Source organism: Spermophilus citellus, assembly GCF_964194105.1.
Source record: "Spermophilus citellus genome assembly, chromosome: 15".
Lineage (NCBI taxonomy): Eukaryota > Metazoa > Chordata > Mammalia > Rodentia > Sciuridae > Spermophilus > Spermophilus citellus.
Genome location: NC_138195.1, coordinates 21,959,955 through 21,986,901, shown reverse-complemented (window position 1 = coordinate 21,986,901; position 26,947 = coordinate 21,959,955). Strand labels below are relative to the sequence as shown.

Here is a 26,947-nt window from a genome sequence, read left to right as displayed (position 1 = left end):
AAAGCATTTCTGCTCATAGACAAGGGTTCAGGGTAAATCCTTGTTGACTTTTAGACATGCATTTTGATTCCTCAGCCTCCTGTTTCCATATTCATCCAAAAACATTAGATCTAGCAAGATGCACTGACTAATGTAGGATTTAAATACAAGCCCAGTGTACACACAGGCAACCCAGAGGAATATTTTTCAAATTGAGAATTATGTTTGAGCCACTAACCAATAATGGTTAGAAGAAACTCAGCATCTTAAATGAATCCTCTGAGGTTCATGATAGTTTCCCTGCTTATTTATCAGAGGTCAAAGTTAAACAGAGTTGTAAACTAAATTTGACCAATACCTTTCTAGACAGAATCCTGTTCTAAGGTTCTTCCTCCATCCTGCCAAACACAACCAAACTTTTATAATTCACATGTCGAGAAAACAACACCCTTTTGTACTCTTCCATAAAAAATTAGGGAAAAACATAGCAAGCTTTTACTCATGCAAAAAGAACTAGAAATATAAACATATTTTAAATATTTAATTCTTATTTTTATTAAAACCACATAGGTAACAGATTTTTAAAAATTATAGAGTGCTAAGTAATTCATACTAATGCAAGAATAGTTGCTCCATCATCCTCAGCAATATTAACCTCACTCTCTAAAGGTAACTACTTTCAAATAACTTTTTTTCCTAAGATTTATCTCCATGCTTCTAAATCACTTTAGGTCTAACTTTAACTGTAAATATGAGTCACTTCATGACCAAATCACATACTCTAATTACATTTTCTTTCCAGAACATATGTTTTGCTTTTTCCTAGAGTTATATATTACAGCTTTTTAAAGAATATACTTGATTTTTCTCTGAATTTACTCTTAAGTCTTACTATATCCTCTAGCAGCCAGCATTTCAACAGAATCCCTTGCAAATATAACCTGTTAGGTAATTTCCCATTTCCATTTTTCCTGGAGACCCTCCCAGACTCTATTCAGCCTTCTATTTCAATTTGAATTGGTTTTCTAAATGAGTGTTCATCCTGGATCTATGACCCAGGGCTTCTATTTTGTTTTACTTTTTTCTTTGGTGGAGGCTAATTCATTTTTAATGGCTTGGTTTTAAGGTCAAATTGAAATAACCCCTAGAAAAGCATTTATACCAATTATATTTTAAAGATAATTTTCCAAAGTGGAAAATTAAGACAACTTATACATTATTCTTAATGAAGGTAACTGACAAGTTCATTCAATGGCAAAATCTAAACAACCTGATAGAGCAACCTAAAAATAGTGACAAGCTCTCCAGATGAGAAAGTCAGAGGCTGTGATGTCATCATTTGGGAAGGCTTTAAAATGTATATTTTCTCTCAAGTTCCAGAGAGTTTCTCTGATAGCTGATGGTCATCTGAATTTGGCAATGCACTGTAATTGAACATTATGTACAACAACAAGGAAAAATCAATTCAGTGACCATGAAAAAAAGAAAAATGAGCTATAGACTAACTACAAAAGTTTATAAAGCCTTTTCTGTGGGGTTTAGTCATTGCTTTTTATTCTGAAACAGCAGCACTGAAGCACACACACAAAAAATGCCAGTAATTGGGGTCAATGTTCATTCAGATTTTGCTTCTCAAAAAAACCGATCTCAAGAGGGGAAGATGGCGGCAAAGGGAGTGCATCACCCCAGTGTGCCGCGTCACTGTGCAGGAGAAAGACGAGGTGAAACAGCTGAAGGCTATCTTGTTGGGAATTTCCAGTGAAATTGAGGTGCTCCAGAATCTAGTGGACGGACTTCCATCACGCGAGGTTCCGCTGCGGGGGCTCAGACGCGGGCGATTTCTCCGCACGGAGGGTTGCGTCCTGCAGCTGGAGTCTGCGGCGTGCGCTGGGAAGCGGCGAGGTGCCGGAGCGGGGGTGCAGCGATGCGGATTCTGGGGGCTCCTGCCAGTGGTGCAATGGCCGTGCTTAGTGCTGAGTTCCGGCTTTGAAACAGAGGAGAGAAGCGGTCCAGTTCAGTTCTCGACACCGGTCGGACCACGGAGGAGGACAGCAGCCGCCATCTTGGAGAGCTGATGTAATCATCCTTGTTTTCTACTGATCTCAGCTCATTCAGCTACGGAACAGGTGATTTCAGGCTGGTATTTGCCTGCGTCTCACAGACAGATTGCTCAGGCTCGGGGCTGGAGAACCAGTGGAGAATACTCCTAGGGGCTCGCTCCTGGAAAGGCGTGCGCCGGGCTCTGAGTGGCCGGAATCTGGTTCCCGGGGCTGCTTTGGCCCAGGGCTGGGGAACCTGCGGAGACTGCGTGTTGAGGCCAGCTCCAAGTGGAGCATGCACTGAGCTCGGGGCGGCGGTGTTCTGACTCCCGGAACAGTTTTGGCCCGGGACTGGGGAGCCCGCGGGGACTTCGTCTTTGAGCCTGCTCCCAGCAGAGCGTGCACCGAGCTCGGAGAGCTTGGAGCGGCCGGGCTCTGGCTCCCGGAGTTGCTTTGGCCTGGGGCAGGGGAACCCGCAGGGGTCGTTCCTTGGAGCCTGCTCCTAGTGGAGCATGAGCCGGGATCGGAGAGGCCAGGTTCTGGCTCCCGAAGCTGTTTGGCCTAGGGTTGGGGAAACTGCGGTGACTGCTTCTCGGCCCGGGTCCTGCTGGGTGCTGTGGGGGCCAGGGGGACAGAGTGGAGCTGCCGCCTGCGCCCAGAGCAGGCCAAGTGACCCGCCAGCATGGTATCACAACTGCAGCTGGGGCCGAAGAGAGTAGCCGCCCACACCTAGAACAGGACCAGCGACCCGATGATGTGGTAGCCAAGTCACCCCGTTTGGAGTAGGGGCTGTGCAGAGCCGCCGTCTGAGCCTGCAAGTTAGGCAGACCTGCGTCCCACTGGCAGGACAGGCCCGGTAGCCTGCCAGCGTGGTGGACACATAGCACCGAGGCAGTCACATCACACTGGTTGGAGCGGGGGTGGAGCAGAGCCGCCGCCCATGTCCGGAAAAGGCCCAGCGACCCGTTGTTGAGGCAGTCAGGTACCCCCATTGGGAGTGGGGGCTGAGCAGAACTGCCGCCCGAGCCCGCAAGGTAGGCAGACCTGCGACCCACCGGCGGAACAGGACTAGAGGCCTGCCAGCGTGGTAGACACGTCACACCAATTGGAGTAGGGGCCGAGCAGAGCCGCCGCCCACATCCGGATCAGGACCAACGACCCGAGGGCGTGGTAGTTACGTAACCACAATTAGAGTGCGGGCAGAGCAGGGCCGCCACCCGTGCCCACAGGGTGGCCAGACCTGCGACTGACCAGAGTGGTAGACAGATCACCCTAATTAGAGGAGGAGCACAGCCACTACCCGCCCTGCAAGGGAGATTTTCCAACTATACAAGAGCAATATAAATAAATAGGGGGAAAATTTCAAAAACACAACAGTTTCACCAAGCAGAAAGAAACGCGAGCAGTATGAAAAGACAAGGAAAGAAAGGACCAAAAGCAACGCAGGTCAACTCAACTTTAGAAGAGGTAATAGCTGCAACAGATGGAATGTCATAAAAAGAGTTCAGGATATACATGCTTCAGATGATCTGGAGTCTCAAGGAAGACATGAAACAGCAAAATCAGACAGTGAAAGATCACTTTGACAAGGAACTACATAAGCAAATCCAGGAAGTAAAAGATCAATTACACAGGGAGATAGAGGTAATGAAAAACAAACAAATAGAAATCCTAGAAATGCAGGAAGCAATAAACCAACTTAAAAACTCAATTGAGAATACTACCAGCAGAGTAGATCACTTAAAAGATAGAACATCAGACAATGAAGACAAAGTATTTCAACTTGAAAAGAACATAGACAGCTCAGCAAGACTGCTAAGAAACCATGAGCAAAACATCCAAGAAATATGGGATAACATTAAAAGACCAAACTTAAGAGTCATTGGGATACAGGAAGGCACAGAGCTCCAAACCAAAGGAATAAACAATCTATTCAATGAAATAATACGAGAAAACTTCCCAGACTTGAAGAATGAGACGGAATCCCAAATCCTAGAAGCCTACAGGACGCAAAATCATAAGAGATCCACACCTAGACACATTATAATGAAGATGCCCAACATACAGAATAAGGAGAGAATTTTAAAAGCTACAAGAGAAAGGAAGCAGATTACATTTAGGGGTAAACCAATCAGGATAACAGCTTATCTCTCAACACAGACTCTGAAAGCTAGAAGATCCTGGAATAACATATTTCAAACACTGAAAGAAAATGGGTTCCAACCAAGAATCGTGTATCCGGCGAAATTAAGCTTCAGGATGGAAGATGAAATTAAAACCTTCCACGATAAACAAAAGTTAAAAGAATTCACAGCTAGAAAACCATCTCTTCAAAAAATCCTTGGCAAAACATTACAGGAAGAGGAAATGGAAAATAATAATGAAAACCAACAGTGGGAGGTAGGACAGTAAAGGGAGGAAAATAATCAAAGAGGAAAACAAATCAGGTTTAGTAACATTAATAAACAAATATGGCTGGAAGAACAAACCATATCTCAATAATAACCCTAAATGTTAATGGCTTAAACTCACCAATTAAGAGACACAGGCTAGTTGAATGGATCACAAAACAAGACCCAACAATATGCTGCCTACAGGAGACACATTTGATAGGAAAAGATATACATAGACTGAAGGTGAAAGGTTGGGAAAAATCATACCACTCATATGGACTGCGGAAACAAGCAGGAGTGTCCATACTCATATCTAATAAAATAGATTTCAAGCCAAAGTTAATCAAAATGGATAAAGAGGGACACTGCATACTGCTCAAGGGAACCATACACCAACAAGACATAACAATCATAAATATATATGCCCCAAACAATGGTGCAGCTATGTTCGTCAAGCAAATTCTTCTCAAGTTCAAGAGTCTAATAGACCACCATACAATAATCATGGGAGACTTCAACACACCTCTCTCACCACTGGACAGATCTTCCAAACAAAAGTTAAATAAGGAAACTATAGAACTCAATAACACAATTAATAACCTAGACTTAATTGACATATATAGAATATACCACCCAACATCAAGCAGTTACACTTTTTTCTCAGCAGCACATGGATCCTTCTCAAAAATAGATCATATATTATGTCACAGGGCAACTCTTAGACAATATAAAGGAGTAGAGATAATACCATGCATCCTATCTGATCATAATGGAATGAAACTGAAAATCAACGATAAAAGAAGGAAGGAAAAATCATGCATCACTTGGAGAATGAACAATAGGTTACTGAATGATCAATGGGTTTTAGAAGACATCAAGGAGGAAATTAAAAACTTCTTAGAGTTAAATGAAAACACAGACACAACATATCGGAATCTATGGGACACATTGAAAGCAGTTCTAAGAGGAAAATTCATTGCTTGGAGTTCATTCCTTAAAAAAAGAAAAAACCAACAAATAAATGATCTCATACTTCATCTCAAAATACTAGAAACAGAAGAGCAAAACAACAGCAAAAGAAGTAGAAGGCAAGAAATAATTAAAATCAGAGCTGAAATTAATGAAATTGAAACAAAAGAAACATTAAAAAAAATGACAAAACTAAAAGTTGGTTCTTTGAAAAAATAAATAAAATCGACAGACCCTTAGCCATGCTAATGAAGAGAAGAAGAGAGAGAACTCAAATTACTAGCATATGGGATGAAAAAGGCAATATCACAACAGACACTTCAGAAATACAGAAGATAATCAGAAATTATTTTGAATCCTTATACTCCAATAAAATAGAAGATAGTGAAGGCATAGATAAATTTCTTAAGTCATATGATCTGCCCAGATTGAGTCAGGAGGATATAGACAACCTAAACAGACCAATAACAATAGAGGAAATAGAAGAAACCGTCAAAAGACTACCAACTAAGAAAAGCCCAGGACTTGATGGGTATACAGCAGAGTTTTACAAAACCTTTAAAGAGGAACTAACACCTATACTTTTCAAGCTATTTCAGGAAATAGAATAAGAGGGAGAACTTCCAAATACATTCTACGAGGCCAACATCTCCCTGATCCCTAAACCAGACAAAGACACTTCAAAGAAAGAAAACTACAGACCAATATCTCTAATGAACCTAGATGCAAAAATCCTCAATAAAATTCTGGCGAATTGGATTCAAAAACATATCAAAAAAATTATACACCATGATCAAGTAGGATTCATCCCTGGGATGCAAGGCTGGTTCAATATACGGAAATCAATAAATGTTATTCACCACATCAATAGACTTAAAAATAAGAACCATATGATCATCTCAATAGATGCAGAAAAAGCATTCGACAAAGTACAGCATCCCTTTATTTTCAAAACTCTAGAAAAATTAGGGATAACAGGATCATACCTCAACATTGTAAAAGCAATCTATAATAAGCCACAGGCCAGCATCATTCTGAATGGAGAAAAATTGAAGGCATTCCCTCTAAGATCTGGTACAAGACAGGGATGCCCTCTCTCACCACTTCTGTTCAACATAGTCCTCAAAACACTGGCCAGAGCAATTAGACAGACGAAAGAAATTAAAGGCATAAAAATAGGAAAAGAAGAACTTAAATTATCACTATTTGCAGATGACATGATTCTATACCTAGCAGACCCAAAAGGGTCTACAAAGAAACTATTAGAGCTAATAAATGAATTCAGCAAAGTGGCAGGATATAAAATCAACAGGCATAAATCAAATGCATTCCTGTATATCAGCGACAAATCCTCTGAAACGGAAATGAGGACAACTACTCCATTCACAATATCCCCCCAAAAAATAAAATACTTGGGAATCAACCTAACAAAAGAGGTGAAAGACTTATACAATGAAAACTACAGAACCCTAAAGAGAGATATAGAAGAAGACCTTAGAAAATGGAAAAATATACCCTGTTCATGGATAGGCAGAACTAACATCATCAAAATGGCGATATTACCAAAAGTTCTCTATAAGTTCAATGCAATGCCAATCAAAATCCCAACAGCATTTCTTGTAGAAATAGATAAAACAATCATGAAATTCATATGGAATAATAAAAGACCCAGAATAGCAAAAACAATGCTAAGCAGGAAGTGTGAATCAGGCGGTATAGCGATACCAGACTTCAAACTATACTACAGAGCAATAGTAACAAAAACAGCATGGTACTGGTACCAAAACAGGCAGGTGGACCAATGGTACAGAATAGAGGACACAGTAACCAATCCACAAAACTACAACTATCTTATATTTGATAAAGGGGCTAAAAGCATTCAATGGAGGAAGAATAACATCTTCAACAAATGGTGCTGGGAAAACTGGAAATCCATTTGCATCAAAATGAAACTGAATCCCTTTCTCTCGCCATGCACAAAAGTTAACTCAAAATGGATCAAGGAGCTTGATATTAAATCAGAAACACGGCGTCTGGTAGAAGAAAAAGTTGGCTATGATCTACATACTGTGGGGTCGGGCTCCAAATTCCTCAATTGGACACCCATAGCACAAGAGTTAACAACTAGAATCAACAAATGGGACTTACTCAAACTAAAAAGTTTTTTCTCAGCAAAAGAAACAATAAGAGAGGTAAACAGGGAGCCTACATCCTGGGAACAAATCTTTACTCCACACACTTCAGATAGAGCCCTAATATCCAGAGTATACAAAGAACTCAAAAAATTAGACAATAAGATAACAAATAACCCAATCAACAAATGGGTCAAGGACCTGAACAGACACTTCTCAGAGGAGGACATACAATCAATTAATAAGTACATGAAAAAATGCTCACCATCGCTAGCCGTCAGAGAAATGCAAATCAAAACCACCCTAAGATACACTCCAGTAAGATTTTCAGCCATTATGAAGTCCAACAACAACAAGTGCTGGAGAGGATGTGGGGGAAAGGGCACACTTATTCATTGTTGGTGGGACTGCAAATTGGTGCAGCCAATTTGGAAAGCAGTCTGGAGATTTCTTGGAAAGCTGGGAATGGAACCACCATTTGACCCAGCTATTCCCTTTCTTGGTCTATTCCCTAAAGACCTAATAAGAGCATGCTACAGGGACACTGCTACATCGATGTTCATAGCAGCACAATTCACGATAGCAAGATTGTGGAACCAACCTAGATGCTCTTCAATAGATGAATGGATAAAAAAATGTGGCATTTATACACAATGGAGTATTACTCTGTATTAAAAAATGACAAAATCATAGAATTTGGAGGGAAATGGATGGCATTAGAGCAGATTATGCTAAGTGAAGCTAGCCAATCCTTAAAAAACAAATGCCAAATGACTGCTTTGATATAAGGAGAGTAACCAAGGACAGGGTAGGGACGAAGAGCTTGAGAAGAAGATTAACATTAAACAGGGATGAGAGGTGGGAGGGAAAGGGAGTGAGAAGGGAAATCGCATGGAAATGGAAGGTGATCCTCAGGGTTTTACAAAATTACATATAAGAGGAAAGGAGGGATAAGAGAAGAATAATACAAGTGGAAGAAATGATTTACAGTAGAGGGGGTAGAGAGAGAAAAGGGGAGGGGAGGGGAGGGGAGGGGAAGTGGGATAGTAGAGAATAGGATAGACAGCAGAATACATCAGACACTAGAATGGCAATATGTAAATCAATGGAAGTGTAACTGATGTGATACAGCAATCTGTATAAGGGGTAAAAATGGGAGTCATAACCCACTTGAATCAAATTGTGAAATATGATATATTAAGAACTATGTAATGTTTTGAATGACCAACAATATAAAAAAAAAAAAACGATCTCAAGCCAACTAGAATGTGGTATGCAGTGTCCTCTGTTAAAATAAAACTGGCTTCAAATAGACATGTGATGCCTCTAACTAATGAGTTTCTTTTGACTGAAGTGTTATGAAGGTGTGAGTCTCAGAAATGAAATCCTAGATACCTAAAATTCCCTGTATAAAAAAATACTCTTGAAAGGAGTCAAAAGGTATATTCATTTCAAATGCCTTTAAAATTTTTAATTTTTTTTCCATGTACAATTCTTAGGGCCAATAGGCAAGAAAAATTGTCAAAATAGGCAGAGATGAGATTCCAGGTTCTCATTGAAAGAAACACATAGTCAAAGACCAAGTTCACTATCATGTACAAAGCAGAGTGTAGCCCCTATGCTGGGGATCAAGCCACTGGAGGCAAGCCAGCTTTTTATGGAGTTTGTACTCTCCATATGACCTTCGGACAGACTGAAAACCAAAAGGAGCACTGATTTTCTAAGAAACATTGACAAGTGGCCTATTGTCTATTTCTCAGTTTGCTAACTTGTTCCCTCAAATTCAATGTGTACCTGCAGACATGACACATTTCTTTAAAGCTCTAACTTATCTTTTCTGTCAGTTTCTTAAACAATAGCATTACCTTCAAGAGCTATTCTGATAACTGAAACTTCATAGAAATAACAACATGTGTTCATAAAGCTTTGTAGTGCCTTAAAAATTTTGGCCACAAGCATATAAGCTTCTTAGCAGACACTTAAATTCCTGAAAATGTGTCCCAAAGTTAATGTTGAAAAGTCAAGGGGCAGGGCTGGGACTGTAGCTCAGTGGCAGAGCTCTTACCTAGCACATGTGAGACATTGGGTTGGATACTCAGCATAGCATAAACAATAAATAAAATAAAGGCATGCTTCTACTGTCCATCTACAACTATTAAAACAAAAGTCAAAGGAAACCATAAGAATGGGAAGTTACACTTCATATATGTATAATGGGTCAAAATACATTCTACTGTCATAACTAAAAAAATTAAAAATTATTAAAAAAGAAGTCAAGGGCAGCCTTTATTACCATCTTAACTCTCTAAATCTTCAGTTGTCTCCCCCTCCTCTATTGTGCAACTCTTGGATACTCTGGCATTCGCTGACTTCTCACCTCAACATTTCTATAGCTTTTACTTTCTATCCCACTTATGTTGTCCACCTTGGAGACTTTGACAATTTATCTTTTTCTGGGTGGAAGTCCAAGGAGTTGAAAACTCCTTGAACTGTGAAAACTTTTAGTTGTTTTTGTATCCACCATGATACCTAGAGCACAAAGTTATGTTCAGATTTGTACATCTCCTATTGATTCTTAGAAAAGCATCTTCTTCTCTTAGTGATTGTCAAAATTGCCTGCATATAACATTCATCTGAGGACATTTTGTGAATAGTGATGTTTGACTCCATATCCAGAGATTCTCTAATTTAGTTGGTCTTGGATAAAACATGGGCATTTGTGGTTTCTAAACATTGTTCAGTTGATTGTAACCTAGTATTGTTCTCGGCCCACTTTTAAGAAAAATTATTCTATAAGATGCAGAGGAAAAAAACATGGTGGCTGGTGAGAGGAAAGCATACTAGGTTTTCTTACTGTCCTGAAATTATCTAGCAATCTTATAAGTTCTCTAACACCTTTTTGAATTCTAAAGAACTAAGATGTCTCAAGTAGTGCAGGTCTTTAAAGATATCAATTTTGTACATCTGAAACCCAAGTCATGGTTCAAAGTATTCTTTGGTGGGTCATATTTCTCTTGGGATGGAGATTTAGATGCCAGGAGAGAGTCTGTCTTTGAGTCCAGGCCAATTTTAAAGTCTACTAATGCTTCTTCACATACCAGAAATTCCATTAATTTAGAAATGTGAGAGTTAGAAGAGAATACTAAACCAAATATATTTGTTTCTGTTTTAGTTTAGATAGGAGGTGTCCCCCAAAATCTCATGTGAGAGACAATGCAAGAAAGTTTAGAGGTGAAATTATGGGGTTATGAGACCCTTACCTAATCAGTGCACTAATCTACTTGAATGAACTCACTGATAACTATGGGCAGAGAGGGAATGGCTGGACAAGGTAGGTCTCTTTGGACATACCTTTGGGGTATATATTTTGTCCCTGGTGAACTCGGGTATCTCTCTGATTTCTGATTGTCATATCTTCAGCTACTTTTCACCACCATGCCCTTCCACTTTGATTTTCTGCCTCACCTCCAGCCCAGAGCTGTGGAATCAGCCATCTATAGACTGAGATCTCTGAAACAGTGAGCCTCAGATAAAATTTTACTCCTCTAAAATTGTTCTTTTCAGGTCTTTTCATCACAGCAGACAAAAAGTTGACTAAAACACCTGTTCAAGCACTATCTGTAATAACCAACAATTATGGTTTGCAAATCAACTATGTACAACATATACTATCAAGATAATGACTTCATAATCCATGAAGGTACATCAGGATATAAACCTATGAAACCTAGCAAACAATGTTTTCAAAAAATTACAACTATCAAGAAACAAATAAAAGATGGCTAATAACAATTGGATTTTTACTAAGGTCAAAACATGATGCTGAAGGTTTTGCATTCATTGTCCCATTTAATCCTCACTGCTCTATGGGGCAAGGACATTTTATACATCTTCATTTTATAGATGAAGAAACTAAGATATGAAAAGATTGAATAATTTGCACAGAGTTAGATAGCTAGAATTGTTACAGGAAATATTTAAAAACAGACAATTTGACTATACAGTCTATACCAGCAACACTCAGATATACTTTTTGTATTGATAAATAATAATGCAGTGGTTGTTTATAGGAACTATTGTGAGATTTGACTATAGAATCTATACCAGTGGCACTAAGATCCACTTTTTGTATTAATGAATAAAGAAGGGCAGTGGTTGTTCAAAGAAGCTAGATAATATTGTAAAATGTAATGAACAAAGAAAGCATTCACTGTGATAGTGTGACTTCAGCAGACTCCAGAAAAAAAAAAAAACGTAAATCAGGGTGAACTTGGGGAACTCATCACATAAAATTCAGAGCTTTAGAAGCTATTGAAAAACTAGATCAAATATGGCTGCAGAAAACACCCAGGGTCTTCTCTGACCATAGCCCTCAGCTCCACAGTAACAGAACAATTCCACAGAAAATCTTCTGTGGAAAAAAATTTTCTGCAGCAGAAAATCCAAAGATGTTAAGCAAGTAGTGTTGCAGCAAAAGCACAAAGGTGTTAAGTCCATGAAATGAGAAAATTGGACCATCCCTCCTCACATATCCCAAAGAAAACAAAACAAAACACACACACACACAAGTATTTGTTCAGTAATATGATTGCTTGACAAATGTTTTCCTAAGGTAGTGTTTTCCAAGGAAACACTATTTAGTATTCATTCATTTATTCTTTTCTTTATTTGACAAATGCTTTGTTATAGTATAGGAATAATAATGATGAATGAGCAAAACCAGCCCCTGTTTCATGAAGCTTAAAGCTAAGGACAGTGACTGAATATGAATCACGTGGGGACACTTTAACAATATATTGATATTCTGATGCACTTAAGATGAGGGAATGGAAGTCTAACATACCCCAGAGTTAAGATCTATTGTGAAATTAGTGGGAAGACAGCATTTATATAGGCTTGGTGGTAGCTCATACGAAGCAAACGTTTCTATAGGAAGGTGGCAAAAGGGAGCATGATGTGGGATGTGGCCTGGGATTTTTGTAAACACTGGACTTAACAAAGTAAAATATTTTTATTATTACCTTTTTCAGAATCTAAAGCAATCTAACGTGAGAGAAATATTCTAGACATATCCTGAAGTTACATTTACAGAGAGCACATGAGACTCTCATGTGTCTCATTTAAGGGAATACTATTTGCATAATTGTAAGTACAGAATGGAGTAGATGGGTGGGGAATGTTGAAGGGGGGTAGGTGGAATACTTTTTTCCAGAAGTTAAGAAGATTGGTAATAAATCTCCTAAAAGTCAGAAATCTTAATCTCTAAAGGATTGTGAAAGGAACTTCAAATTGGAATAAATGGCTGTTTACATAAATGGCATAAAATACCACATGCTAATATGTCTACTTTTGTCAACTGACTGTCAAACCACTTTAAAAAGTATTTAATTATTTATTTCATTTTACCAAAAAAGGTGGTTTGTTTCAATTTTTCTAAATGTAAAACACAAAGAATAAATTCAGGAGGAATTAATTATATTCATGACTTTAGCTAGAATTAAGGCTAAGAGTACTAATCTTTTAAGGACAGTCTGTGTTCTTAATCTGCTGAAAAAGTCCTGATAGTAAATGTGCACCAGCTGAAAATTACATATTAGAGGAAGAACTTCAGGAAAACTTATTTGGAAAATAAATAGATGAAATTGACTGTTACCAGTGTTTTTCTGTGCAAACGTGATTGCAAAATTATTCACTGATTAACCTTTGCATATTAAATATACCTAAATGGAATTTGAAATTCATGAGCCCCTTTTTATTTGTATGGCTTCTTAAAATATTTTTGATCTATATAGATAGTTAAGTTAAAGACAGAAACTTAAGAGGTATTCAAAAAGAGAAGTCTGTTGTACTTTTTAGGATGTTGATTGAATGGATCCACTTTATTGCTGTTACACATTGGTCACTCCATATACTAGCTCTACCAACTATTATAAAAGTAAAAGGAACAAACAATAACTCAAATATTTATTGAGTGCTTCCAAATTTCAGAATAGAAGTACTTTGTCACATAATCCCTGCAGCAATCCAATGAGACTGTTGTTACCAATAGAGAGGGTTAACTGTTTTGCCTAATGTTACACAGCTGGTAAACTGCCAAATTAGGTCTTAGTCCATGCCTGGTTAACTCTGGAGCCTAAATTCATGGCCAAGAATCATTCTTAACAAATGTAAAATCATGACTCACAGATAAATATAAAATGAGCATATATCAAATATTTCATTTAACTCAAATAAATGAGAACCAGTAAGACATTAAAACCAGCTCAAAAGAGTATCCAGAGAACAGACATGGTATATAGACAAGGACTGTGGAAATTAATTTGCAAATGGACACAAAAATGCTATATCCATAGTGGAAGAGGGAAGTCTTTGAACCTCTGCTAGAGTGAATTTATCTGTATGTCTATAAACAAGAATTCTTTTAAGCTACTATCAGTTATATTCAACTTATAGAATTGTTAAATAATTCAAAGGCAATGATAAACTCAAAGTCTTCTCTTCAAACACCACTATCACATATTATATAATAACATTTAAAAACATTTTTTAAAGAAATAGGCACTTATAAGAATAAAATTTGATGCTAATAAAGAAAATAAATGAAAATATTTCTTCCAACTTCTAAATCAGACTAAGAATCCTGGAAGAATAAATGGGTTTGGAAAATGTTGGGTGGGGGGTCGGGGAAAAAAGACAAAAAGAAATCCCAATCCTTCTAGGTTTTTAATGCTCAAGTGCTGTTTTTATTTGGTGATTCTTCTTCTTTTTTTTAACTTATTTGTCTTATTTTACTTATCTAAGAGGCAAGACTGAATCGAGAGTATAATATAAGTGGAGATACAGAATGATTTTGCTCCTTCTACCCTGAGCTACCTAATAAAGAATTGATGTTTTTCAAAGAACATACTCCAAATCCTAAATTTCCAAATATTTGCCAATGAAATGAGAACAGCCACAAATATCTTTTAAGGAATAAACTCCTGAAGAGTCACTATAGCTCCAAACTGGAACCAGAATCAGAGAACTACACACTGCTATTGTTTAATCCAGCTGAAGTTTCCCCTAATAGAAGCTGATTCTCCCCACTCATAGCTGGCTAATTACAAGCTCTATGTAGATTATTTCTCTCTTATTCAACTATTTTAGAGTCCTCAGTCGAATATAAAATTAATAATAACTCTTTGACTTTCTCGAAACACTGAAGAATTATGCCTAAATATTTTAACTTCTTAAATCTGAGGAAATGAGAAGGAGAAGGGAGGTTTGCAAATAAAGGCTAGAGGGCTGATGACAGAGCAAAGTGATGCAGAGTCTGGGCTCCAAATTAAAGCCTCAAACTGTCTTGCTCCCCCATCTTCAGTCCAATCAACTTGTCACAGATGAGAAAGAGGGTTAATTATCATATAATTAGAAAAGTTGTTTAAAAAATAGTATGGTTTAGGGCTGGAGTTGTGACTCAGTGGTAGAGCACTCACCTAGCATCCATGAGGCACTGGGTTTGATTTGATCCTCAGCACCACATACAAATAAAATAAAGATATAAAAAAATACCATGGCTTAAATGTTGCTGTACCTAGTTAGTAACAAAAGAATCTTTCACACTCTGCAGATATGTATGCTTTTTGAGACATTTCCCTATAACTTATTATTGATCTCCAAAGTAAAATTTGGTGAGGTGACAAAGATTTGTTTTCTTTTTTTAACATTTATGTTTTAGAAATAGTTGGACACAATACCTTTATTTTATTTATTTATTTTTATGTGGTGCTGAGGATCGAACCCAGGGCCTTGCACATGCTAGACGAGTGCTTTACCGCTGAGCCACAATCCCTTTTCTTTTGATTAAAAAAAACTATGGAAAGTTAGTAATAGAAGCCACAAAGAACCAGAATTCCTAACTCTAAATCTAAGGTTCTCTCCATAAAATCTAATTCTTTCACAGCAATTCTGCCACCACCATATCTATACTCTACACTATCTAATTAAATCCAGATGGCTTGTGAATCTCCTCTGGCTCCATCTGGATTAATGTAGAGAATAAAGAAGAAGCAGTTTCTCTCCTTGGGTATTTTAAAAGGGAATGGTATCTTTTGATTATTGGAGGAAACCTTTGCCAGAAAAGTCAGTCTCCTCAAATAAGTACCTTACTGCTCCTATCTCATTAGTAGTCCCCATCAAATCATGCACAAAACTCAAGAAAAAAAATAAACCCACTAAACCAACATTGAGAAAGAATGTCCTGATGGACCTTCATGGATCAGAGATAAGATTTTTTTCATTTGTGTTTGTGTAACAGACATTCCAAACAACTTAAGTAGCTGGAGGGCAAAATGTGGAACTCAGAAGGCAAACATACCAAGGATATTCAAGATATTTCCAGGATTCTCTGAGCATTAGACATTGAGGTCTAATGCTCTGGCTCTGGTTCAGAGCCAATCTGCATGAGTTCAGACCCCAGTTCTGCTGCTTAGCAGCTGGGTTACATTAGACAAATTGCTGAATGTCTCTGAGCTTCAGTGCTTTTATACTTTCTTAAGCACCAAGGATATGGATAACAGCATAAGCTTCATAATAGGATTTAATGAGATAAATCTTCTGTTCCCATGCCATACATAAAACCATTAAATGCTTACATATTTCAGATCTATTAATTTGTGCAACTACAGGGCACATATAAAATGTTACCTCTTTCAGAGAGAAAAGTAAAACAATACTTTGCATGGGTCAAAGGCATTGTATCCATGAAAAAAGAGTTTAAGCATAATTTTACCCATATGTATCAGATAAGTGCCTACTACTTTTAGAATATAAGAAGTGGGCTGGGGTCGTGGCTCAGCAGTAGAGCGCTCGTCTAGCGCATGCAAGACCCTGGGTTCTATCCTCAGCACCACATAAAAATATATGAGTAAAATAGAGGTATTATATCCAACTACAACTAAAAAATAAATATTAAAAAAAGAAGCAAACCTTTACTGAGCAAACCAAACGTGGTAATTAATATATAGGACACAATACTACAGATAATGTAAGACTTCATATAGTTGATTGCCAAATGAGAGGAATCCAAGAATTTCCATAGAATCCACAGAGATATTTTTATGAAGAGTCTGTGATTTTTTTAAAAAATCATGAAAATATTTAGAAATTAATTAATATAAACATTCTACATCATTTTGGTGAAAGCATAGATGAGTGCTGCCACATTTCAGTGGCAAAGTTTACACTTGCAGTTATGATTATTTTGTGTGGAGTGCAAGTTACATAATTTTTATTCGTGCTTTCTAATTAACAAATGAATGAAGCATTTAAACCCATTAAAATCCAAATTGCTGTCAAAAGATTGTACGAATAGTTGAAATAGAAAAGGAATGGAAGAAGAGTTTGAATTATCACATGTAACAAAGAAATGGATGCACTTATCTCAAAACAATGTAGAATATTATGATTAGAGTGGGTCTTATTCATGTTCAAGCAAAGAAAAAGAAAATGCACATCAAAATGACATTGTTTGTTAATTTCATGAATTTGTTTTCATTTATAAATGTATTTTGATTCCATTTATATAAGTATCCTAAGCTATACATTATATGGACATCCTATGGCCTTTCTAAATCCACTTCTTAGTTCTCATAAGTTTTTTTTTTTTTTTTTTTGGAGGGGTGTGTAGATTGAGACTTTCTACATATAAACAATCCTGTCTTTTGCAAATAGCTTATTTTTTGCATTTCAACTTGAATGTCTTTATTTCTTTTTCTTGACATAATTACATCAACTAGGATACATAATACAATGTTCAATGAATGATGAGATTCATTTTGATGAGAGTCAACTTTTTTCTTGGTTTAAACTGTCTTTCCTTCTCTGTAGGTACTCAGCCAGCATCATTATCTGAAGGTTTACAGATTGTTTAGTCCACTAAAAATACAATATCACACAGATCAAGGAACCCACTTTAAAGCAAAAGAGGCACAGCAGCAGGCATATGACAATAGGATCTACTGGTCTTACCTCATTCCACATAGGGGCTGAAGGCTTGAAAGACTAATGGAACTGCCGACTGAGGTATCAGATTGAAAATGATATCCAACTAAGATTGTATGCCATCTCTAAGAATCCAGTACATGTTCTAAATCAATGACCTGTTTTGCTTCAGGGTGTTAGGCTCTTCCTTCCTTCCTTCCTTTCTTTCTTTTGTTCTTTCTTTCTTTCTTCTTTTTCTTTTACATTTTTTAATCTCCTTTTTTGGTCTCCCCAACTTGATGAGGATGGTTCCTTTCTCAACTGTCTTCAAAAATTTTATTTCTAGCACAGTTCCTGACACACAGAGGCTCATTATACTTATTAAATGAATGAATGGCTCACGAACTGTAAAGTTCTGTTATTCTTTTAAAATAACACTGTAGGTGGATAACTTTTCCTATGTTATCAATTTAAAAATAATCAGATTCCTAAGAAGTGTATGTGGTAGAATGTCATTTTGAAGAATCTGATCAAGAAGGTTAATACATAAATAATAATGCTGCTTGTCTCTGGAACATAGGAATGAGTGTGATTAAATAATGTTTTCTAATAGTTGTGTTGGTATTTTCTGATAATTCTTTCAATGGACATATATGCTCTTTTAAAATGAGGAGAAATTGATTTTTAGTAGTAATAATTATAAACTTCTTCAGTCATTCAAGTTGTTATACATGTGGAAAAACAAACTTAATCATTAAATCTTGTGACTGAAAATGAAGCAACATAATCCTTACATCTGGGTCCGTGGTTGTAATCAAAGACAGTTTGCCTTGTAGGGCACATTTGGCAATGTCTGTATATAGTTTTGTTCTTTATAATTTGGATTGGGGGAATTGCCAATGGCATATAGTAGATGGAGAACAGAAAGCCTGCTAAATAGCCTACATTGCACAGGACAGACCCCCAACAACAGGGAATTATCTGGTCCAAGATGTTGACATTAAGAAATCCTACTCTACGGTAATCTAATGCTAGAAAACTAACTCTCAGATGATAAAATACAAGATTTCAGCTTCAGGTTAGTAGAGGAAAGGTTTTTTGGTAAAAAACAAAAAAGGAAAAAAGTCACATAACTGATCACGCTAGCAAAAGATCAGTCTTGCAGTTAATCAAAATATATATTTTAAAAATATTCCTTTGCATTATGGCTGTGTATATGTATGGTTCATTATAAAGAAAGGGGTGGTAAATATAAATAGTAAATTAAAAAAGATTATATTGGCTATTTTCATTTGGTAAATTCAGAGAAGAGTGAATATTGAGATAGCAGTGATATATCTTCAGGGCCAACTTAATACTTACTCACCAAATATTCAGTTTTAACGATCAGATATCCAAAAGTAGATCCTGGTAGCCAGAATTGTTAAACATTTCACAAGGGAGATTTCTCAATCTCACTTTAAATCAGATACTACGTAGGAGTTCAGGCATTCTCTCTTAATTAAAGTCCATTTAATTTATAAACCATATTTGTTAAGGGAAAGTCCAAGATATGGTCCAAAGTGTTGTAAGAACATGCTTGCACATATAGTTGTTGTTTAATTAAATTGATTGCTGTGATATGCCATTTTGGACAAAACCACATTATAGAATGCTCCCTATAGATTCACTTTATATTCCCACAGACTAATAATTCCTCTCAACTAGTTTACTGCAAAAGCATCCTCCCTACTTCTACTTTTTAATGTACACATTGCTTACAAATCCAGGTTAATTCTCAGCGTTAGTTCCCTCAACTAAAAATTTGGATGATAACTATTCTATAGGGTCACAGTGAGAAGTAAATGAAAGTGGCATATGTAAAGCACCTAAAATGTGTGAAGTACATAGATGTCCAATAATAAGAATGCTCATGTGTTTGCATAGTATTTATATGTCTTATTTGGAATCTTAGTGAAATCTTAGGAATATTTCCAAATTAGTGCACAATAAGGTTATAGCTTATGACAATATAAAAATTACCTGTTCCAACCTCTTTCCTACTCTTTCCTATCCCTTCTATTTTCTGGGAAGTAGTATCATATCTTGGACTAGTGTAAACTACTACCACTGTGTATAGAGATCCATTTGTCTAAGTTGTTTGGTCTCTATGAGGTAAGAATAACTAGATAAATTTTTTAAAAACCAGTTTTTTTTTTCCAATGACTTCCAGAAACAATAAAAATGTACTGACAGTAATTGAGTTTTAGATATAACACGTTAGAAATTATTGTTTATTAAGGTTTAATTTTACACTTACTTTAAAAATAGTCATTCTTTACCCTATTTTACAGGTGAGAAAGTTAAGGTTTAGAGAGAGATGACTGGTTAGGTCACATGTCTGCTAAGTTACATGATTTGGATTTAATTTCAGGTTTCTTAGATTTGGATGCAAACTTCTTAGTAGCAATATATTGGAAGGAAATTAGATAAGCTAATATCTATTTAATCTGTCCACAACTAATTGGGATTTAGAAAAAGTTAAAGTTTTTCTCTGAACCAAACAGAATTCATTGCTTAAGGATTTAAAATATTTTACTGACTTTTAAATTCTCCCCTGTCATACTGAATTTTCCTTTGTTTTACTTTCAAACTCAGAGTATTATTTTTTCTAAATTTTATCTCCCTATAAATAATTGTTTCTTTCTAAGAGCTAATGTGATTTTGGGTTAAGCCAAAGGAAGATAAGAATCATCCCAAGGGATACAGACTATAGCCTAAATCTGAACTCTATGTATGTTTGTCCCAAGGTTGGTGACCCACATGTAAGTCCTGTCTCTATCTCTCTTTTTTTTCCTCAATGGAAGATAATGTTTTTTAAGTCAGTTGTAGTGAAAACATATTTCATTGATGGGATAAACTATATGCTGCTAAAAATAATAGATATCATAGTTAAGCAAAATGTTGGGAATATAAGCAAAATGTTGGAAATATCTAATTAAAAAGCAATTACTTTTTCCAGATTGGGGATGTATGTCAGTGGTATCAGCAGTATACTATTTGCTTAGCATGTTCAAGGTCCAGGGTTTCATCCCCAGCATACGTGTGCGCGCATGTACACACACACACACACACACACACACACACACACACACACACACATACTGCTTCTTTACTTTCCAGTCCAAGAATCGAGTCATTTCCCCTATCTTCTAGCTTAGCTTACCAGGGCAGCTAGCTTACCCAGGCAGCTAGTCAAGAACATCTTTCATTGCTATTCACTCTCTTTATTATATCTGCAACATATTTGAATAGTTATAGTTCTGTGCTGAGCTTTGTAATTAGATGAAGTGATGAAAATATCTTTTACTTGAGTCCAATTTTCTCAGCATAAAAATAACTCCTTGAGTTCTCTGATGTAATAAATTATAGAAAATTTTAGGTAGGATTAGATCTAAAATTGGAGTCTGATATGAGCCAGATTCTTCTAAGTCATTCAGAACATTCTTTTACATCTCATTGGTTCTGCAAATTTGGAGAATTCTGGTTGATAACCAATGGGACATAGTTATAATCTTACATACTAACTTATATCCAATAATCACTCTAGGTCCAAATAGCTTACTTATACTTTTGAGGACCAAAAGGATCAAATCCTAAAGCTTTTTTAAGTACTGCTGTTCACAATTATACTTACCTCAATTTCCATATCCACATATATAACACAACAGGACACAATGGAATTTGAATCCTGGACTTTAAAAAATCTCAAATTTTCTAAAATCATGTCATGAAAAAAGACTTATTCATTCACTTAGCTTATTAGAAGCATTACATATGCTAGAATTAATATCAGAACTCATTCTATAAAACACTTTAAATTGGTCTAACATTAACAATGTTAAATAGTTGACACTTCATAGCACAAGAACTTACAATGTAAATTTATTATGGCAAACTGAAATTGCTACAAGGCCAATAGGTGATCTAAACAAATGAAGCTGGATGGGGATGGTGGTAAATGAGAAAAAGTATACCTGAGTGTTCATACACTGAAATAACTCATGGAATTCAGCAATACACAGCTAGCTCTTTTTACCCCCTCATCCAAACCTAAAGCTTTGAAATCTGAATGAGTACCAAACCTCTCAATGGCTGGAAGACCATCCATAAAAGTCCCTGGGAAGAGAGGAGTGACCCCAAAGAGTCAAGTTGCCTTTATTCTCTACAACCTCTCTGTGCACCAGAGAAAACAGGGCTCCTGGGCCTGCCTTCATTAGGAAAGTGCAAAAGAACTGGAACATTTCCTTGCTGAAGTACAAAGGCCCTTTGCCTCTTTTGTTGGCTCAGAAACTTCAATCGGCTTCAAAGGTTCAAACAGTGGAGTTCCAACCAGGCTAGGATTGAGCAGTGCCCAGGGTACTAAGTAGGAAAGAGAGTATCTCTGCACACTCAGTAACCCCAAGCTGGTGAGATCCCCCTACAAAGGTCAGAGCACAGTTTTATAATTTAAGACATTACCAATAGCCAAGAACAGGGTGATGAAATATCACTTTACCCTTCACTTCCAAACAACTATTTATTACTTGGCAACATTTGAAGGAACGTAAACAATTGTTCTTAAGTACTTACCAAAACCCATTCTTAAACATTACATATTCAGAGCAGGCAGCTTCCTTTGAAAGTTTAAAAAGAGCCGGGCCATCCTAGCTGGTAGTTAGTCAGTGATGGACAGATATATAAAAGCCAAGTTAAGTGAAAGGAAAAGAGAAATGAGCCATTAGAAAGGGGCATGGCAACTCAGAAATCAGAGGAAGGACCAGGGAGAACAAGCTCCATTGTCCATTATCCTCAGTTCTTAGCCAAGTCAAGGGGAAGATGGAAGATGATCAGCATACAGAGAACCCACTTATTGTCAGATTTTTAAAAATTCTATTATAGTTAAAGAGACAAGATAAACTTTCTCTCTCCCTTTGATACGGAGTGGAGAGCAATTACTTATAAAGGACAATGTAAAGAGTTGCATTAGTGCCACATATAATTCACTAACATCCCCTGGCCTGCTCCCATTACCTAATCCCTAATCACATAAATTAAGTTACTAAACTGTTTTGTTTTTTATTAACCAACCACAAATATATATTGCCAGTTTTATCTACTACTGCAAAACCACTGTATAAGACACTGGTAAATAAAGATAAATGAAATGTTAAACTTGTACTCAAGTAGACCATAGTCTGACTAGTGGACCAGATGAAATATTATACTAATAATGACAATATAAGGGAATGAAAAGAGCTCAGTCTTCAGCCAGACTGAAGTGGATTTTAATTCACTCCCTGCCACCTTATATTAATGTTTTGTCACTGTGACAAAATACCTATTAAGCTTTGCTTATACATTCTAGACTTTCTTGAACCCACTTTTCCAATTTTTTTCCAAATTCTTTCCACCAAACAATTTCAAAGGCTTCTGAACCACATTGTTAGGTACACTCACATCAATGACCTCCACTTCTTGGTTGTGATTTTCTGTTTCATCTTTGCATCACTGTAAAAAAGTACCTGATAAATAAATTAAAGGGAGGAAAGATTTATTTTAGCTCATGTTTTAGAAGTTTCATCTGTGTTTAGCTATCTCCATTGCTTTGGCAAGCCCTTCTTTGTGGTATGTACTGAACGGGAGGTGGAAACCACATGTTCTCTCTCACTCTCAGAACGATTGTTGTCCAGCAAGGCTTGGTGTTCTTGTTTCCCCAGGTCGATTTTACCTGTTATGGGAAGAAGTCAAAGTAAAACATACATGAAAATCTGTGTAATTGTAAGTCAATTAAGAGCACATTTGGCAGACTTCAAAGACATTACCATGATTCCTGGATTGCTGGAAATTTTCACATACTTCCTCTTTGTCCTCAGGGGCATTCTGGGAAGGAAAAACACAGGATGCCAGGAATTAGCAAGCACTATAAAGACACTTTCTTCTCCGAAGCACAGAGATAGTTTTCTGAAAAACACCACATCGGATGCCACAAAGGAAGGATCAGTTCATAGGAAACAATTAGGGAGAATGCCTGGTGTTCCATCAGACTTTTATGCAATGAAATCAGAAATCAACAGTAGAATAAAAACACAGGAGCCTCTCAAGCCCCCAAGGACTGAGCGATCAACTACTGGAGAGCAGAAGACATGAGAGATGAAATAAACAATACTTCAAGGTTGCTGAGAAGAGCCACACAACCTATCCACAACCCAGGGTTACTCAGAAGGTGGTTCAGAGAAGAAGGTTCACAGCCCCGATCTTATTCCTTAAGAGAACAGAAAACCTCCCAAACACAAACCTCCCATGACATTTCAAGGCCATGGAAAAAGGAGAAATCAACACTGAATGCAGCCCTTGATGGCAAATAATTGAAATCAGAACCAAACTTTAAGAACTGAAAACAACAAGGTTCCAACAAAATCAACAATATACAAACTTGGTTCTTTGAAACCAAACATAAATTTGATGAAACTTTATGCACACTATCCAAAGACAGGAAGACAAGACTCAATTTCCTGAAATTTGGAATGAAAAGGATCCATCAACGTGGAGCACAATGAAATTGAGAGGATAATCAGAAACTATTTGGGAAACTTATACCAGCATTGCCGACCCAAATGCACATCAGAAATTTAAACAGATCCAAATCAAGCCATGAAATTGAAGATACGCTGGACCCTACCAGCAAAGGAAAGCCCAGGACCTGATGGAAGCTGAGCCCAGTTCAACCAGTCCTTTGATAAAGAGTTAATGGGAAACCCCTGAAACCATTCCATGGAAAAGAAAGGGAGGGAACCCGGACAGACTCATTCTGTGAAGGCCGCATCATCCCGATTCCAAAACCAGACAAAGACCCATCAGGAAACAAAACTTGAGGCCAATCATTCTCATGAAAATAAATGCAGAAGATCTTAGTAAAACATCGGTAATTCACTTTCCAAAGCACAGGGAAAAGATAGGACACCACTAGGATCCCATGGGATTCACCTCGGGATGCAATTTGGGCTCCAGAGATGCAAAACAACAGACAATAGGGCAACCACACATTAGGGCAACCACACATTAGATCAACCACTGTGGGAGGCACTATGGAGATTCCTCCAAAAACAAGCAATGGAACCACCCCAGGATCTTGATATCCATGCCTCTTTTGTGTTCAGCTGACCAGCAGGGACACAAGTGTATCAATGTCTGTAGCCGCATAAACCCTTAGCAGCAGCGACATATTGAATGGATGATACAATGAGGCGTATACACACGAACAAGTTTTAGTATATGTTGAAGAATGAACTTATACCATTTTCGATGAGTGGAAGGAAGTGGAGAATCCCATGCTCAATTCAATAAGTCATAGGACACTATGGAGCATTGAAAGGATTCCAATGGAGGCTGAAGGTAAAGCAACCTACTAGGAGCAAGGTAGGCATGGATATCATGAAGTGAAAGCAAAGGCTAGTAGAGCAGATAAAGATCTTTGGGAGGACACAAGAGTTAGGGTAGTGGAGGGAATGTTGATGAACATTCTCTACAAGCATGAAATTATATCATGGTGAATTGCAATTCAATGTATATCTATAAAAAACCACTAAATGAATGAATGAATGGTAGTTAGACCAGTAGATTAGAGCCAGTTGAGGGTGCAGGGAAATAAGAGAGAGGAACCAGGGTCTGAATGGTGTAAAAAAAACTACGTGTATGAATATGTCCATAGGAACCCAACTATCAAGCACATGTTTAATCCAATGCAAAAGCAAAACAACGGATGGAATTGGGCAAACTGGATATCCATACCAAGCAGAGTGAAACTAGGTCTCTGTTTCTCCTTATGCACAACACAACACAAGAGGGCTAACAAACTTACATATAACAAATGAGAAAGATGGCAGCCATTGGAAGGAATACAGGGGAAACACCTCCGAATAGAGGCATCAAAGAAGACTTTAGGAAGAGGAATATTGCACGTGAGAACGTGCTCGCAAGAAGTGGTCAACATGAGCGCATCCAAATTCAATCTGCAGAACAGCAAAGAAAACCATTCACAGGGTGAGGAGAAAGCATATAGCCTAGGAGTTTCTCTTGGACAGTGGATTGCCATACTAAATATAAACAGCTAAAGGTACTGAGCTCTGGGAAGACAAACAACCCATTTACCCAATGGCTCATGATCACGAAGTACACAAAGGAACATGGCTAATCGCTCAGCTCATCAAGGTCCTAACAATCCCAGTCTTCACACATGAGGGACATGCAAATCAAATTTCAACAGCGAGTCCATCTTACCCCGTTCGGGAAGGTAATGTTGAGAACATACATGATACACACTGATGATCATGTGGAAATAGGAATGCTTCAACATTGTTGGTGAGGATGCTTAGTACTACATCCACTATGAGAATCAGAATGGAGCTGACTCCTGAAACTCAAAAGGGCCCAGCTGTACCAATGCCCACTCTTGACTGAAAAACTCTAGTCAGCACTCAAACAAAGGTTTATTTGGGGCATGAAAATCTCTCTTCCAGCTTCCAGTAGCTACTTATTGGCTTTGCTTTCTAGTTCTTTATTCCACATTCGCAGGCCTGACAGTTCTTGACTCCCACAAAGCACAATCCTGTCCTTATGCCCCTCCTGGTGAGACACTTATTTCCTTTTGTGACCCTGAGTTAGGGGCCCTCTGTGTAGGATCATTGTCACCATTATGAGGATATAAGAGATGATATGCTAAAAACAAACAAACAAAAAACAGAAGAAGAAATCAAAGATGTGGCCAGGGGACGGGAAACAAGTATTAAAACATGCCTTACTTTGGGGTCAGGTGATGAAGGGGTAGCATCACGCAAGCCCTTCTTTGTGGTATGTACTGAACGGGAGGTGGAAACCACATGTTCTCTCTCAGTCTCAGAACGATTGTTGTCCAGCAAGGCTCGGTGTTCTTGTTTCCCCAGGTCGATTTTACCTGTTATGGGAAGAAGTCAAAGTAAAACATACATGAAAATCTGTGTAATTGTAAGTCAATTAAGAGCACATTTGGCAGACTTCAAAGACATTACCATGATTCCTGGATTGCTGGAAATTTTCACATACTTCCTCTTTGTCCTCAGGGGCATTCTGGGAAGGAAAAACACAGGATGCCAGCAATTATATTGAACTAGTAATAATCAGCCTTCCAAAAACAAAAGCTCAGGACCAAAGAGATTCATGGCTGAATTGTTTCAGACCTTCCAATAAGAACCAACACTGATGCTCCCCAAAAGATAACAAGGGATATGAAAGGGAAGTAACTGGCAAATGCACTCAATGAGGTAAAATCACACTTACAGGAAATTTGGATAATAAAACAAAAGGGAAATAAATAGATTTAATAATATTCATTTTGAAGATATTTGCAAAACCCTTCATGAAATACTGCAAAACAATTTCAACAACATATTTCCATAATTATATACAATAAAATTCATGA

The 26,947-nt window shown here is 37.4% G+C and overlaps 1 protein-coding gene across 1 annotated transcript in view; it reads right to left on the bottom strand.

The window, feature by feature from the left end:
- Positions 1 to 26,594, bottom strand: part of LOC308634036 (ankyrin repeat domain-containing protein 26-like) — a gene marked incomplete at its 3' end in the record, with an annotated part of 225,360 nt that extends 198,766 nt beyond the window's left edge. The window contains exons 1-2 of the mRNA XM_081267627.1: positions 26,538 to 26,594; positions 26,292 to 26,443 (exon numbers count right to left, since the gene is read on the bottom strand). The remainder of the gene's footprint in view (positions 1 to 26,291; positions 26,444 to 26,537) is intronic.
- Between the last annotated feature and the right edge of the window lie 353 nt (positions 26,595 to 26,947).